This window comes from Protopterus annectens, chromosome 1.part1, assembly GCF_019279795.1.
Source record: "Protopterus annectens isolate FY-2018-M chromosome 1.part1, PAN1.0, whole genome shotgun sequence".
NCBI classification, from domain to species: Eukaryota; Metazoa; Chordata; order Ceratodontiformes; family Protopteridae; genus Protopterus; species Protopterus annectens.
Window position 1 is genome coordinate 1,597,116,624 of NC_056726.1, and position 15,473 is coordinate 1,597,132,096.

Genomic DNA, 15,473 nt, shown 5'->3' on the forward strand with positions numbered 1-15,473 from the left:
ATGGAATCTACCTAGCTAGGCTATCCTGACCAGAGATATGAATAAATAAATTATAAGTAATATTAGCTACATTTTCAGAAAATTAGACTTGTTAGGAACAAACAAACCTGCTTTTCCAGTATTAAACACTTACTATAGTGCAGTATTAACTTTGGCCTGGCTGTCTTGATAAGGTCAGTACAATGAGCTTTGTGGGTGGCATCTTTCTAAACATCCCTTTTCTTGAGAAAAATATATAATATTGAATTCTGACATAACACCAGCTCGATACTGATATATTCCTTACATGTATTGCATTCCTCACGTCCACCCCAGTACAAAACATTAAAGTGCAACATGCCTCACTGTGATAGTAAAGTGCACATGAAAACCCTGTATATGGTATATAGCACCACATATGTCATTTCCCATTTGAAAATTATTAGTAACATTTTCAGAGAATTCCACTTGGATACTTAAGCACAAATTGCAATTAATACTGTCAAGTTATTTTTTAAATGATTTGCAGAACAACTGAACAGTACTTTCCACCACCAGGTAATATTTTTGGCTTTTTCTTAAACAAGCACAATATTTTTACAATACATATTTTCTGTATGCTGATGTTACTGAGTAAAAACAGTGAACTTTAACCTCTGTAGCATTAGTGTAGAACAAAAAGTTTGTTGTGTTCATAGACCTTAATGGGTGCATCGTCATGTATGTATGAAGGTGCCCCATTAAAGTCTATGGAGTCACTGCATGTTACTCCAAATTAAGGTCACAGTAGGAAAAACTAAATATATTTGCGGAATAGTTTAATAAAAAGTTTTATGAAGCTTTTTATTTAAAAGATGTTCCAAAATATATGCAAGGACAAGCAGGAAAATACACTGCAGCACATGACTCACTAAATACCATAGTATATATAAAAACATCAGTAAATTACTTTAAGGATTTCAGACATCCTAATGGTCAAGAAGAAATTGGTTCAGCTATATTGACATGGTCACTACAAAAATGTTAGGTGGTGCTATATTGCTGTGACTAAAAATATCTCTATGCTGTAAAATATATATATTTTTTATTCCTGATGTAATGCCAACCCAGCAGATATATTCTGATCACATATTGTATTACCTACTCTGAATGCAAGTTGGGTACCAACCACATGTGGAAATTGAGTATATGCAACATATCAGATTGTGGTAGTGAAATGACTGTAGATGCACTATACCAGAACGTGACAATGAAATAAATGGTTGTCCATGCTTGCATATATGAAGCATTTGGTCAGTCCTCCTTTGACAGCAAAACCTTCCAGTGGACACTGAAGAACAGACTGCATCTAAGACTGTCATTATTCTCTTATAGATTGCATCAACTTTGGCATTGAATTAGCCCGAGCCATTTTACCCTGGGCCATGCAGGAATTGTTGGTGATGGCATCTTTCCAGTGACAGAAATCCAGTTTTATTGGAGAGATGCAAATGATGTTTCTGTTTTATAGAATGAAAACTAAAACAATAAGTGAGAAGGTCACTGAAAAAACAATCAGTAAAAACAAAATGAAAACTCCACCAAAGCTAGAACTTCCACTGAGTGACCTCCCAAACCTCTTGTATCAGAGGCACATGGGATATATGCAAATGATCCTTATGAACATCAGGTGTTTCAGCTAACTGGCAATTCTGAATGGCCATGACTTGTTTCATCGTTAGCTGAAACACCTGATGTTCATAAGGATCATTTGCATATATCCCATGTGCCTCTGGCACCTTGGAAAAACAGAATATAATGCTACTTGGAAACCTAGCACATTATAATGACTATGTAGGCATGTTGGTGGTGCCTATAAATGCAGGGCTATAGCTCCTGAATTTCTCTGATACTTTAGTAACATTATATGGACAACATATTTGGATGTCTAGTTGTCAATCATATTTAGGCTGTGTTTTTAAATATGAAGATTACAGAGCAGCTGTGTCTTGAAGATCTGAGTACCAATTCACGTTTCCTAACAATGTTTTTTTTCTTTCTGTATGAGCAAGTTAGATGCTTGAAACAATCACTTTTGTGGGCCAATAAATTGTGTTTTTAGTTCTGATATTATAATATTATAATTGCACAATATGTTTATGATTTTATGTGTTATATATTTGCCCCATGAGAGAAAAGGAAATGTGAATTTGTTGTGAAGTGAACTTAATGGCATTTATAGTGGGCATGCTGTGAGACTGTAATAATAATAAAGTAAACAATTCTGAAAAACAAAGCATATGTTAAGTCTTTGTTTTGCTTGTGAAATATCACAGAACAATAATCTTAGCTCCTTTCTTGCATGGGCTGCGCCAGTAGAATACATTCCTTATTATAGGTACATCTCCTTTAACTGCACAATGGGAAAAGGGGTTGAGGATGGATGGAGAAGTCACATAAATAAATTACCTACAAATAAAAGCTGTCATTTTTTTTCAAACACAGATTTCACCTCCCTCATTAAATTGTGGCAGTGAAATACATATGGCAATCTTGAATATGAGAGGTCAAATCAATATTTTTAACTATGATCAAATGACAGCAGTTACTATCCACTTTTAATCACTTTATACACAGTCTGCCTCCCAAGAATAACCATGTTCTGACTGAGTGTACCCGTTATGCTCACCTGCTACAAAATGATAAAAATTCCTTTCATATTAATTTGTTTTACACATTACAGACACATGTAGACCATTCCATAGACCCCCCAATACACATACACACTCTGGCCCTAATAAGCCAAATCAGTGATCATCTGTTTTCATACGTAGACTATCATCATAGTCAAAACAATTACTTTTTGAGTGGGTACATCACTGATGTTTGCCTGTAATCAGGTGAAAGAAATTCCTACAACAGTAATGCTTGTGTTATGTAAATGAAAGTATATATGCGCACACACACACACACACACACACACACACACACACACACACACACACACACACACAAACTGCCCCTAACAAGCCACATAAGTAATCAGTTACTTTCACGCATAGGATACCACAAACAAAATGACTACTTTTAAAATTGGTAGATGCTTGATGTTTGACTTTGCTCAAGTAAACTAAAGTCTGGCCACAGTAATGTATTTATGCACATAAGCATACACCCATGCACACACAAACAGACAGACACACACACACACACACACACACACACACACACACACACACACACACACACACACACACACACGCGCACGCATGCACACACACACACAGTAGAAGAATGGGGTTGCACCCACCTCTTAACTACACATAACTGAAACAGGTAAAGGAGTTAGTATCAATAAGTTGTTTTTAGCTGTGACCGCAGTAATATACTTCACTGATAATTGTCAGCTGCCATTTGTGGAATTAAGCAGCTGCCATTGCAGTAGTGCTGTGAAATTCTGTTACAGACACCGGACACTACATCACTAAGACAGCAAGATACACACAGCCACAGACAGACAGGGACAGAGTAACACAGACATACAGACACCATCTCATGAATAACCAAAACTAAACCTGTTAAACTCAGGTACCGATACACATCCACAGCCACTTTACTGTTGCCTTTCTGGTAACTAATTCTACAAAACAGTAGCTTAATGAGCAGTTATATGGTTAACATGCTTCTAAACATCACTTGAGTATGGCTCTGTCTCTTACTTTTATGGAAGAGTGTAAAAACATTGACTAGTGCCATATCAAACCTTTCAGTAACTTGTGTACTGGCACTGCAGCTGGTAATGGGTGTCCACATTGTTCTTGTACAGGCAGGGTATAGTATAATGTAGACATGGGATGACAACATTGCTGTCATCTTTCTGATGTCATTTTACTGATGTAATTTGTGAGTTACAGTAGGCTGACTGCAAAACTCAAGACTGGTGGCCCTTCATCCAGTCATAATCAGAGGATCAGTGTGAAATTGTATGACTGTGTCCCATGACCCTTTATACATAGGCAATACATTCAAGGACTGTGGCTACTCATTACTGTTTTTGTGTGCAGTGCAATAAAAATGTAATGTATTACCTAGTAAGTATTTTGCAAGGCTTACTAGAGAAAACAAGCTGTCTTTTGCCATGAGCATCCTTGCTTAAATCTACTAGCACTCAGTGTCAGTCCAAATTAACTTGTGCATTCAATATTTCCAATGCATACCTGAAATATATTATCATATCTATTGTGGCTGTCTGTGAGTATCCATCTGTTGATCTGATACTGGCATAGTTTGGCATGCAGGCAATGGCAAAATCCTAAATATGCATGGAATCCCTCCATTGCCTTATCAGTTGCAGCTCCTCTGTCAAGTTTATACTCCATCTTGCATGCTTGCTGCACACCATCTGCTATGAGATGCATGTAATGCAATTGCTGCAGGCAACAGTTCACTTACTGAACTCCTATCTCCCTTTCTTGCTTTTTACCTTAAACCATTGCTGCCACTGGGGAGGTCCAGATTACACAATACCACTCAGGGTCTTAACTTGATTGAAGATGTCTAAATTAAAAAAATTAAATCTTGGTATTTGTGTACATTAGATATCAGATCTCTGTACACATACATCTCATATTCACGGGGTCTGTTTGTTCTGGAATATTGGCTACATAAATCACAACTATATCCTGCCAGGTTTAACACTTTTCTTTTAGTTACTGCAAAACTTGTTTATACTCAAAATGTGTTTTTTATAACCATATGTGTTTTTGGCAGTTTCAAGGTACTTCAATGGGGGCATCTTTTGCTCCCATCTATGCAGATTTAATTATGGTGTATATTGAGGAACAAATGATCTATGATCATAATTATAATTTGCTCCTCTGTTCCATGGAATTGTGAAGAAGATACCTTGATGACTGCTGGTTAATTTGGAGGTCAGATACTACTCAGCTTAGTAAGTTTGTTACTTACCTAAATGAAAGTAAATTGGGTTTGGCATTCACTGTGCGCTTCCATCAGAAAGAAATTTCATTCCTTGATGTTTGAATATATAAAAATATGGACGGGGCTTTTACTACTAGACTATACCGAAAACCCTGCACTTAGAATTCACTTTCAAGAGCAAGCAGCTCTCATCCAAGCTACATGATACATTATTAGGGTTAAAAGAATTTTTGCAGCAAATAGTCAGTTTCATGAGGCTTCCAATGATATTAATAATAGGTTTCTTGCTAGGGATTATGACCCTTTAGTGGTGAGCACTACTCTGAGTAAAGCAGAGGCTATAGACAGAAAATGCCTTTTATTGAATAAAAATAAAACCAGTTTGGCAGTTGACAAATGCTATAAACGGCATATGTTTACTACTTATGGATCAAATGCCTGAACATTCAGAGATGTCCTTAATAAATATTGCTACCTTTTGAAACAAGATGAGTTTTTTGGAAATGTTTTCCAGAGCAGTATAACATAGTGTACAGGAAAGAAAAAAAAAATCCCAATTTCATTCATGTCACAATTCACAAAAGGCTTCATAGACCTGATAACCTTAACACATGGTGTATTGAAGGTGTCACTGACTGCACACCATGTAATTGTTGTTCCTCGCATAAATATGTACTTAAAAACAATGAGTTACTGCAGCTAACAGTAATAAAGTGTATAACATTATATGCTTCATTACCTGCAGAATGGAGGGCATTATATATATTAAGTACAAGGTTCTTGCACAGTTTTCTATATGGGTGAAATCAATAAAATGTTCCTGCATAGACTATCTGAAAATTTAAGTGATGCACATAGCAAAAAATAACTAATGCTCTATATAAACTAACTTTGGTATGTAATAATGCCCACTTTATGTTTTTAGGTATTGATGAAATAAAACAAAGATAAAGATTGGAAAATTAGATTAATTAGTATGGAACAACAATGGACTGTAAGACTGGGTCGTCTTTTTAGACTGTGCGACCACATAATTTTTACTCTTTTGCTAACATTTTTTTCTATTCCAGTGAATATCAGTTCTTTGACAATACATTTTTGGCCATTAGTGGCAACTATAATATAACGTTAAGTAGTAATTAACTTTTGTCATGTTTTATTTTTTTATTTTTTTGTTATAAGTTTATGTTTGCATCTTCCAGATACATATTTTTCCCCAAAATCTTTATTTAGTTTTATATTGAAATACAACATTACAAATGGATCACAAGTTGTAAAAAGCACAAGTAAGTAGTAAAGGAAAAAAAACAATAAACTAAGTAAATAACTGTATTACACATTATTTACAACAGTGTCATTCAACTAAATTTTTATTTATTTAACATTTGTTTACCAGGAAAGTCCAACTTGGAACAAAGCCAATTTTCAGCGGAGGCCCGGGGAGAAATGCTCCAGATGCATGTCTTTGCAATGTGGGAGGAAACACACAAATGTAGAGTCTGCACAAAAAGCACCCCACCGAAGAATCAAACCAGAAACCTTCTTACTGTGAGGTGACAATGCTCTACCACTGCACCATATGCATCAAATTTATGATATGTATATAAATACATATTCTGAGTGTTAAAACAAGGAGGTCAGGTATAAAGCCAGGTTTAACAAAGAAGTGAGGGATAGGAAGATTTTCTATATTACTTAAGTGATGTAGTTTGAAATAGTGTAATATTCCTTTAAAGGCTGAGTTGGTGATATTTGTGCAAAAGTCCATTAAGGATATCCACACCTCCAGGCTAGTTGCTCAGCATAATACATCTGAGATTATCTAAGTGCAACTAACTCTGGGCAAGACCGCAATCCAAATTGTAACTTGCTACAGATCCCCCACCATGCCCCAGGATTCCCACTCCTCATTTCTTGATACACTGTAAAATACTAGGGTACAACCCAACACCATAATAATGGGCGTTTTCAACTATCCCACCATTAACTGGGAAAACTATTCATGTACCAACTCTTTTGCTCAACGTTTTCTGGAATTCATAAATTTCAACGCCTTGAATCAACTTATCCACACCCCCACCAGGGGCAGCAATATCCTAGACCTGGTCATTACCAACATGGGCGACCAATGTTCCACACCAGGGGTCAATTCCTTGTTGGTCAGATCCGACCACAAGCTAATCAACCTAGATATCCACATCCCACCCCCACCTCCCATTAGGGAAACCACTGTAAAAAATTTCTCCAAAGCCAACTTCACACTTCTTAAGAAAGAAGTGACAAACATCACGACATCCATGCAGATGGACAATAGAGGTACAACTGCTGAATCCTACACAAATGCACTTTATAAGCACTTACATGACTGCATGGGTCATGCTATCCCTAACAGAACCAAGACGCTATCCACCAAAAAAAGGAAGCCAATCTGGTGATCCCCTGCCATAAACAAACTCTACAACAGAAGAAAGAAACTGTTGCAAAAAAAAGTAAAATCCCATGATTGGAGGAACTCCCTGGTCAGCCTCAGTAAGAAGCTGAGATCCCTCATAAAATCCTCCAAAGCTAGTTACGAAAACAAAATAGCCACTGATTCTAAAGACAACCACAAAGCATTCTATAGCTATGTCAAGAATCTCAATGGCAACACTCAGATCTGCTCTGAGTTACAGCACAATGGCACTAAATATACAGAACCAACTGATATTGCCAACATCCTGGCAGATAGGTTCAGTACTAACTCTACCCCCCCCCCCCAAGGGCCCATCTCTATACTGGAAGAATGCAAAGTTCCTGTCAGCACTGCTGCACAGGTAAAAACCACACTCTCCAAAGCCAAGAACACAGCATCCATGGGACCTGACAACATCCTAGGCTGCATTCTACATGAACTACAGAATGAACTGTCACCCCACCTAAGCACCATGTTCAATCATAGCCTCACCTCAGGCTTTGTGCCCACTGAATGGTGCACAGTGATGGTTATCCCATTCCACAAAGGGACCCCAGGAAGTACCGCCTCATTAGCCTAACGAGCCTGGTCTGCAAGGCCATGGAACGTATCATCATGGAACTTATAAACAAAGACATTGGTAATCTCCAAATTCTGGACCCCACCCAGTTCGGGTTTGTAAAAGGCAGATCATGTCGCCTAAACCTGATAGACTTCTTTGAAGCAGTCATCAAAGCTGTAGACAATGGTAAGGTGGTTCACACAGCCTATCTAGATCTTGCCAAAGCTTTTGACACCATCCCCCACTCTGGAATTATAGATAAACTCACTAAATTATGTATAAATCCCTATGTCACAAGATGGGTTGCCACCTGGATCTCTGACAGAGCCCACACTGTGAATGTAGCAGACTTCAAATCTGACTTCAGACCAGTGACAAGTGGAGTACCACATGGTTCACTCCTGCGTCCTCAACTGTTTGGTATATACTTTTCTGAAGTACAGGCTAACACAGAAGGTCTTTGGCTAATGAAGTTCGCAGATAACTGCAAACTAGGAGCCATAATTGAAACTCCTATCTATGTGGACATCCTACAAAAGGGCCTTACTGAGACAGATGCCTAGTGTCAAAGCCATGGCCTCAAGCTCAATGCCAAAAAGTGCATTGTCATCCCCTTTGGTAAAAACTTTGTACCTATGAGCTACCACATAGGTCGTAGTCTACTTAACACCGAAACTGTGATAAGAGACTTTGGGACACAGGTGGACAGTAGTCTCTCCTTTGATAAGCACATCATCACAATAGTCAGGAAATCCTTCTACGTGGCACACCTCATCACAAAAGGTTTCTCATCGAGAAAAAAAAAGGTCATTGTTCCCCTCTACTCATCACTCATTAGATCCATTATAGAATACAGCACCCCATTTGGTATGTACCTCACAAGACATCTACAACAACTGGAAAGGCCACAGAAATACCTCACAAAGAGGATTACCGGCCTCAAACAGATGCCCTACGCAGACCATCTCAAAAAACTCCAGCTTTACTCTGTCGCATATCGCCTACTCAGAGACGATCTCTGCCTAACATACAAAGCTATGTCAAACCCAGAGCTGTTGGACATGCTCCACTTAAAGAAATCCCAATCCCTCTGAGCTGCATGCTCTAGGGACCTAAACCTTGTCATCACAATAAACAGAACAGACTGGAGGGATAGATTCCTGTCCCAGTGACTTCCCATACTCTGGAACAAACTACCTATCTGTATCAAACAAAGCTCCTCATTAGCACTCTTCAAGAAAAATCTTGATGACTGGATGGGAAAGAGGAAATTCACCCCAGGGATCACCTCTGTGGCTCTGCTCGACAGGGGCACAGGAAAATAATTTTCTTGGGTGGTGAAAGCCAGGGTACCTTTTTGGCTGGGCTTGTATAGGCCCTAGGGCAATAGCCTAGTACCTACCTATAAATCAATGAACCTATGAAAAGGGGTTGCAAAAGTACTATTTATTAAGCAACTAAGTTAAGATAAAATTAAATAGTGTTTCCCAATACTCAAGAAAATAAGACTGCCTTTTACATTTGAAAGATTACCATTTTGTGGGCTAGCAAGTGTTTAGTTGCCATTTGTTTGAAGCCCCCTCCCCCAAATAATTGCCACTCTGCCATCCGTTTGGATACAATGAAAAGTTTAATTAATAAAAACAGGGTAATTAAGATATGTGTTTGTGTTGAGGGTAAGCCTGGGGGAGGATTATGAAGTATTGCAAATTCCCACGACAGAGTGAATTTTCTTATCCCTTTTTTTGGAGCTGGACCATGGTAGAGTTCCAGAAATTATAAACACATTTGCAACTCCAAAATAAATGTAGTAGATCAGCTTTTTTGGATTCAAAATAAGGACAGAAGGGTGGGATGGTAGGATTAAATTTGTGTAGGACTATGGGAGTGAAATATGCATTATTAAGAATCATAAATTGTGCGTATATCAATTTCCTCAAGAGGATTATTTTAGAGGCTAATTTTATGGACTGTTTTATTTGTTGCTTACAGATCGCAGGGTTTGTTTTAAGCCAGTAATCTGAAAACAGAGTATTATTTTGATATTTAATAACAGTTATCAAATTGTATGTATTTCATATAATTTCTGTCCTTAATAGCATTAGTTTCCAAAGAGAAGTACATATCTCTGTATCTCTATCTGTTAAACTATTATTGGATAAATATCCATACCATAATTCCTTAATCTGTCTTTCAATAATAGTATAGCTTCTGGGTAGTTTAAGCTTGTCTCTTATTTCTGTGATGGTAGAGTTGCTAAAAGGTAAAAAATCAAGAATCCATTTATTTTTGAATAATGGGAACCAGATACATATTTTTGTATTTCAAAATTTATTATATTATGAATATTTTATGCAAAATATTTAATATGGTTCTTAGGTTATTAGGGGTAATGAAGTAAGTTGATTTATTTATTATAACACATTATTCAGTACTACACTTTTTTCTTCACCAGTTAACATGGTTATTAAGCTGATTTTATATTATACAGAGATATTAGGGTTATTTCTTAAGGTAATTAAATGGCCTTAACACTGTTTTATAAACATCCTTGATTTATGAAATAATTAATATGACACAGCTCCCTTATAAATACAGACTATTTCAGATTTTGTTTAGATGTTACTGAGGAAGATGTGCTCAGCATCAAAACTGGTTTAATGACTTTGTTCCTATATTATGGGGTGGAATAATAGAGGATTTGTATCATCTTATTCTCAGTTTGTTTCTGCCTGAATGTGCTGATTGTTGTTTATCCATTACAGACCATTCTCATACACCACTAGCTCCCTCCCCAAAACTCTGAAATGTTTCATTATTTTGTTTTACCAGTGTTTTACCCATTGAATTGCATATTAGTTGAAACTTAACATTTTTAATTCATTACTTTTGTATTTTCTCTTATGACCAATTTCCAATTTATGCCCCATTACCAAAATATTAGAAAAACTGTTATGTAAACAAATTATTGAAAATATTAACAGCTTTGACCTGCTTACAGATCACCAACAAAGATTTCAGAATCCTTTTAACACCTATGCGGTAATACTCTGAGCTGCTGATACTATTTACAGTAATATTCATGAGTCTGTTAACAGATGGAGTTTTTGTTGACGCATGACGTGTGCTTTTGAGACTGTTAATCACCAATATCTTTTGAACAAAACTGAAAAGATATAACATTGGAACCAACACTGTATTCTGGTTTACAAATTATCTTCGGTATAGTGCCATTCTATTATTTGCATTCAAACAAACACTGCAGAAGGAACACTTAATACAGGAATTCCTCAAGGATCCACACTAGGCCTGCTTCTCTTTTCTCTTTTTGTTAATTATATAACTAAAGACCTTCTTATCCTAGACCTTACATTATATGCAGATGATATATTATTACTCCTCCAAGCCATTGAATCACATACAATCCTACAAGAACATCTACAATCAAGTTTCTGTATTAATGGGCAGTGAATAACAATTCATATGCTTGTGTTACAAATGTATTAGAACTGTATGTTGTGTGTATATCAAGCTGCTGGTATGGAAGTGAGGCAGAAAAGGTGGCAAATGCTTTGTTAGAGATTTTCAGCAGGGTAGGTTTCCCAAAAGAAATGCTGACTGGCAGAGGTGCCAATTTTATGACAGACATGCTGGCTTGTAAGTGGAAGTGCTGTGGAGTGAAGTACCTTAAGACCATCCCCTACCATCCCCAGACTAATGGTCTGGTTCAGAGGTTAAACTCTACACTAAAGACCATGCTACAGGCATTTTTAGACAGGTTTAAGAGGGGAGTGGGACAGATATTTGCCTCATCTGTTGTTTGCTTACAGAGAGTTGCCTCCTGGAATCCAAAGGTTTTTCACCCTTCAAGTTGATGTATGGGCATAGGGTGAGGGGACCTCTAGATTTGATTTGAGATGAATGGGAGAGTGATTGTGAATCCCACAAGGAGTCTGTTGTGCCATATGTCCTAAACCTCACCTGGCAGCAACCCAACATAAGAAAACGGTCTGGTATGACAGGAATGTTCGAGCTAGAAAGTATGCTGTAGGGCAGCAGGTAATATTTCTCATTCCTGTCAGTGACAACAAGCTGCAGGCAGCTTGGGAGGAACCTTTCAAAATGGTAAGGAAGGTCAGTGATGTTAACTACATGGTAGAGCTGCTAGGCAAGAGGCAGGGGGACAAAATGTACCATGTTAAATGATGAAACCTTACCATGATAGGGAGGCCCTTGTGCTAAGTATTTTCAGTAAGAGGCAGGAGGGATCTGAGGGGGATCTATGGCTACAGGGATCCAACCAGCCAAATCTCAAATTACTATGGTGGAGCCTAGGGATGCAGGCATATGAAAGGACAGGACAGCACTGTACTGGGGTCAGCAATGACAAGGCAGCTGGAATCTCAAGTCAGAATATGGGGTAGTATATTCCCAGATAGACTCATCACTCTCAAGCAACTTTTCTCAGGGGTCACTTGAAAAACTAGCTTGAGTCATCGGGGGGGGGGGGTGTCACAAAATGTAGCATTGCCAATCCAGCTTGCTGGAATTTTGTAAATAATTATATGTCATTTGTGAATATTAATATGGTTTATATAGAAGTGTGACAGAAGTAAATGCTGTTAACCCAGTTATTTGTAATTTTGTAAATAATTGTATGCCAGTTGAGAATGTCAACACAATTCATATGCTTGTGTTACAAATGTATTAGAACTGTATGTTATGTGTATATCATACTGCTGGCATGGAAGTGTGTGTGAAAGGGGTTTGTACAGTACTGAACCTAGAGGTGTATCCTGTACGCTACTGGAAGAGAACAGAAATGTATATATACTATTGTAGCTGTGTAACTGTACATATATTTAACAGTAGAAAATGGAGCATAAAAGGTTATCTTGCAAAACATCAGGAGAAGAGTTGAAATTAAATTATTTTATAACCACATAATAAAAGAGATGGTTTCAATGCAGCAAGGAGACTGGATGTCTAAAACTAGGGAGCCTTCTGCATTGTTTTGTGTTTTATTGTTTTTGTCTTCCAGCAGTTGCAAACATCTGAAGGCTATGTATTTTCAGAGGGAGATGCTAAATGCTAGAAGTCTCTAGCAATGGTTGGAGAGCTTGGGAACTAAAGTCAGTTGACAAAATGTGATGTCATGCTGCAAGTATCCCAGCAGTAATATTTGATATTAATTCAAGAGCTCTCTGAAAGAGTGACTGTGCATTTTGTATTTTGTCTTTGACCTGGCAGCACCAGCTGGAAGCATCCACTCACCACATCTGTCTTGTCTTGCTGTAAGTAAGTTAACGAGGGTACAGTAAATTCTTTTAGATTCAGTAAGGAATATAAGTAAATATTAGTTTAGATGTTTTCTGGATCTATTTGAGACTGTCCTACAATGTTGTTTTAAATATACCCTGTGATTTTTGAACTCTGATGAAACTGTAAAGGCATATTTAGTATTGTCTTGTTATTTTATTATTTATTATTAAATGTATTTAAACCTGTCTTTATGGCTAATATTTGTGAGACATATTTAAGCTCTGAGAGTACTTGCATATTTATTTGGCACCACTGTGCAGGCTACTCCTAATAGCCTTGTTCTTGGTCAGACTACCATTTGGATTAATAGTAACATTACACAGTAAGATTGGACACCCTTTGTTAAGGTCCTTAAAGTAGCTGATATGGGGTACTAGTTGTAGTGATAACTACCTTATAGTCTGGGCAGAAGGGGCCATAGCGAATAAACCTGTGCCAGCCTTTCCCAGGTGTGTGTGTGAGTGTGTGTGTGTGTGTGTGTGTGTGTGTGTGTGTGTGTGTGTGTGTGTGTGTGTGTGTGTGTGTGTGTGTGTCTGTGTGTGTGTGTGTGTCTGTGTGTGTGTCTATGTGTGTAAAACAAATCTCCAAGACTGTGTGTGTCAGCTACTTGGGCAGGGACATGAAGCACTGGTTGGACAGAGAGAGTGTTGGTGGACTTGGCTTAGAACCCTAGCTAAGGACTCAGCTCTATAGCTGTGCCAGTGGGAGTTTTATTGGGGATCTAGAGAAAGAGGGAGAAACTAGCCCCAGACTGACTGTGGTCTATGTGTGCTCTTAAGGGAAATTGCACTTTGCTGTGTGTGTACTTATCCTCCCAGTGTGTATGTTCCCCACTGTTGCCAGTGGTGAGAATTGAGGCTCCTTGATTACTGAGTCAGTGCTGGAGCACCACATATTAATTGGCGGGCAGTGGTGGGATATCCATATCACATATTAATTGGTAGGCTATCCACATATTAGGATTCAGTGGTGTGGACATTGAATTCCTGTAGCCTGTAAACAGTGGTCACCAAGGAAGGTGTTTGTACTCTCAATCAACCACACAGTGAACATTCAGAGTTTGATATCACTATAGTTTTATTTATTTATTTATTTATTTTTGTTAGCTTAGTTAGTCAGGGAAAGCAGGCAAGGATGTCAGCAGAGGAGTATGGTAAGTTGACAAGGAGCCAGTTGGCTGTGATGTGCCAGGCTAAAGGACTGATGCATGCCAACCTGATTAAAGCAGAGCCGATTGCAGCCTTGGGCAAAGCTGCATCACAGACCAACAATCAGGAGGACAACCAGAATGGCTTTGGAGATGTGCAACTCTCAGAAAATGGACAGTTCAACCTTTCCACAGAGTTAAAAATCCATCTGGAGATAAAGAGACTTGAACTGGAGGCCAACAGTTTGGAAATTGAAGCAGCAGAGATAGTGAGATGTTTGAAGGCTGAGGAAAATGAGAAACTGCAACATCTGGAAGCTGGGGAGAATGAGAGGCAGAGGCAACATGAGAAGGAGATGCTGACTCTTTGCCAGGGTCATGGAGGTAATGGGGAAGGGAGTAACTGAACCCCAGAAGTAACAAAGGTCAATACATTTCTTCCACAATTTCCATAGGGGATAATTTTGATAGTTTCATCCATATTTTTGAAAGGTTATGTAAACTGTATAATGTTGACAAAGGGCTCTGGGTACAGTTTCTGACCTCCTTACTCCATGGTAAAGCTGTAACTGCTATTTTTAAATTGTCTGATACTGATTGCTTAAATTATAATACTGTCAAAATGGTCTTTTAGAGTGTTTAACACCTGAAGCTTATAGGAAAAAGTTTCATGAGCATAGGTGCAAGGCCGATGAATGTGTGTGTGAATATATTGCTGAAGTAAGCACTTATTTTCATAGGTGGGTGAGTGAATATCAGGTCACCACTTTTGAAGGGCTGGCAGACCTTTTGGTGAGGGAACAAGCCCTCAGCACTTTGCCTGAGGACATGAGAATCTGGTTAGCAGATACAGAATGTAACACAGCAGATGAGTTGGGGAAAAAGCATCATGCACAGGAAAGGGATACCCAGTGCTGCTCATGGGTCTAAGGGAACCCATGTTGGGCAGCCTAGGCTGCCCCACCAGAGTCTACCAGTAGCAGGGGAAGCCACTAGTCCAGGTACACATCCAGGACAAAGGGTTAAACGTTTCAAATGCAACAAGTGGGGCCATGCAGCATATAGATGTCCATGGAGACAAGGTGGGGAAC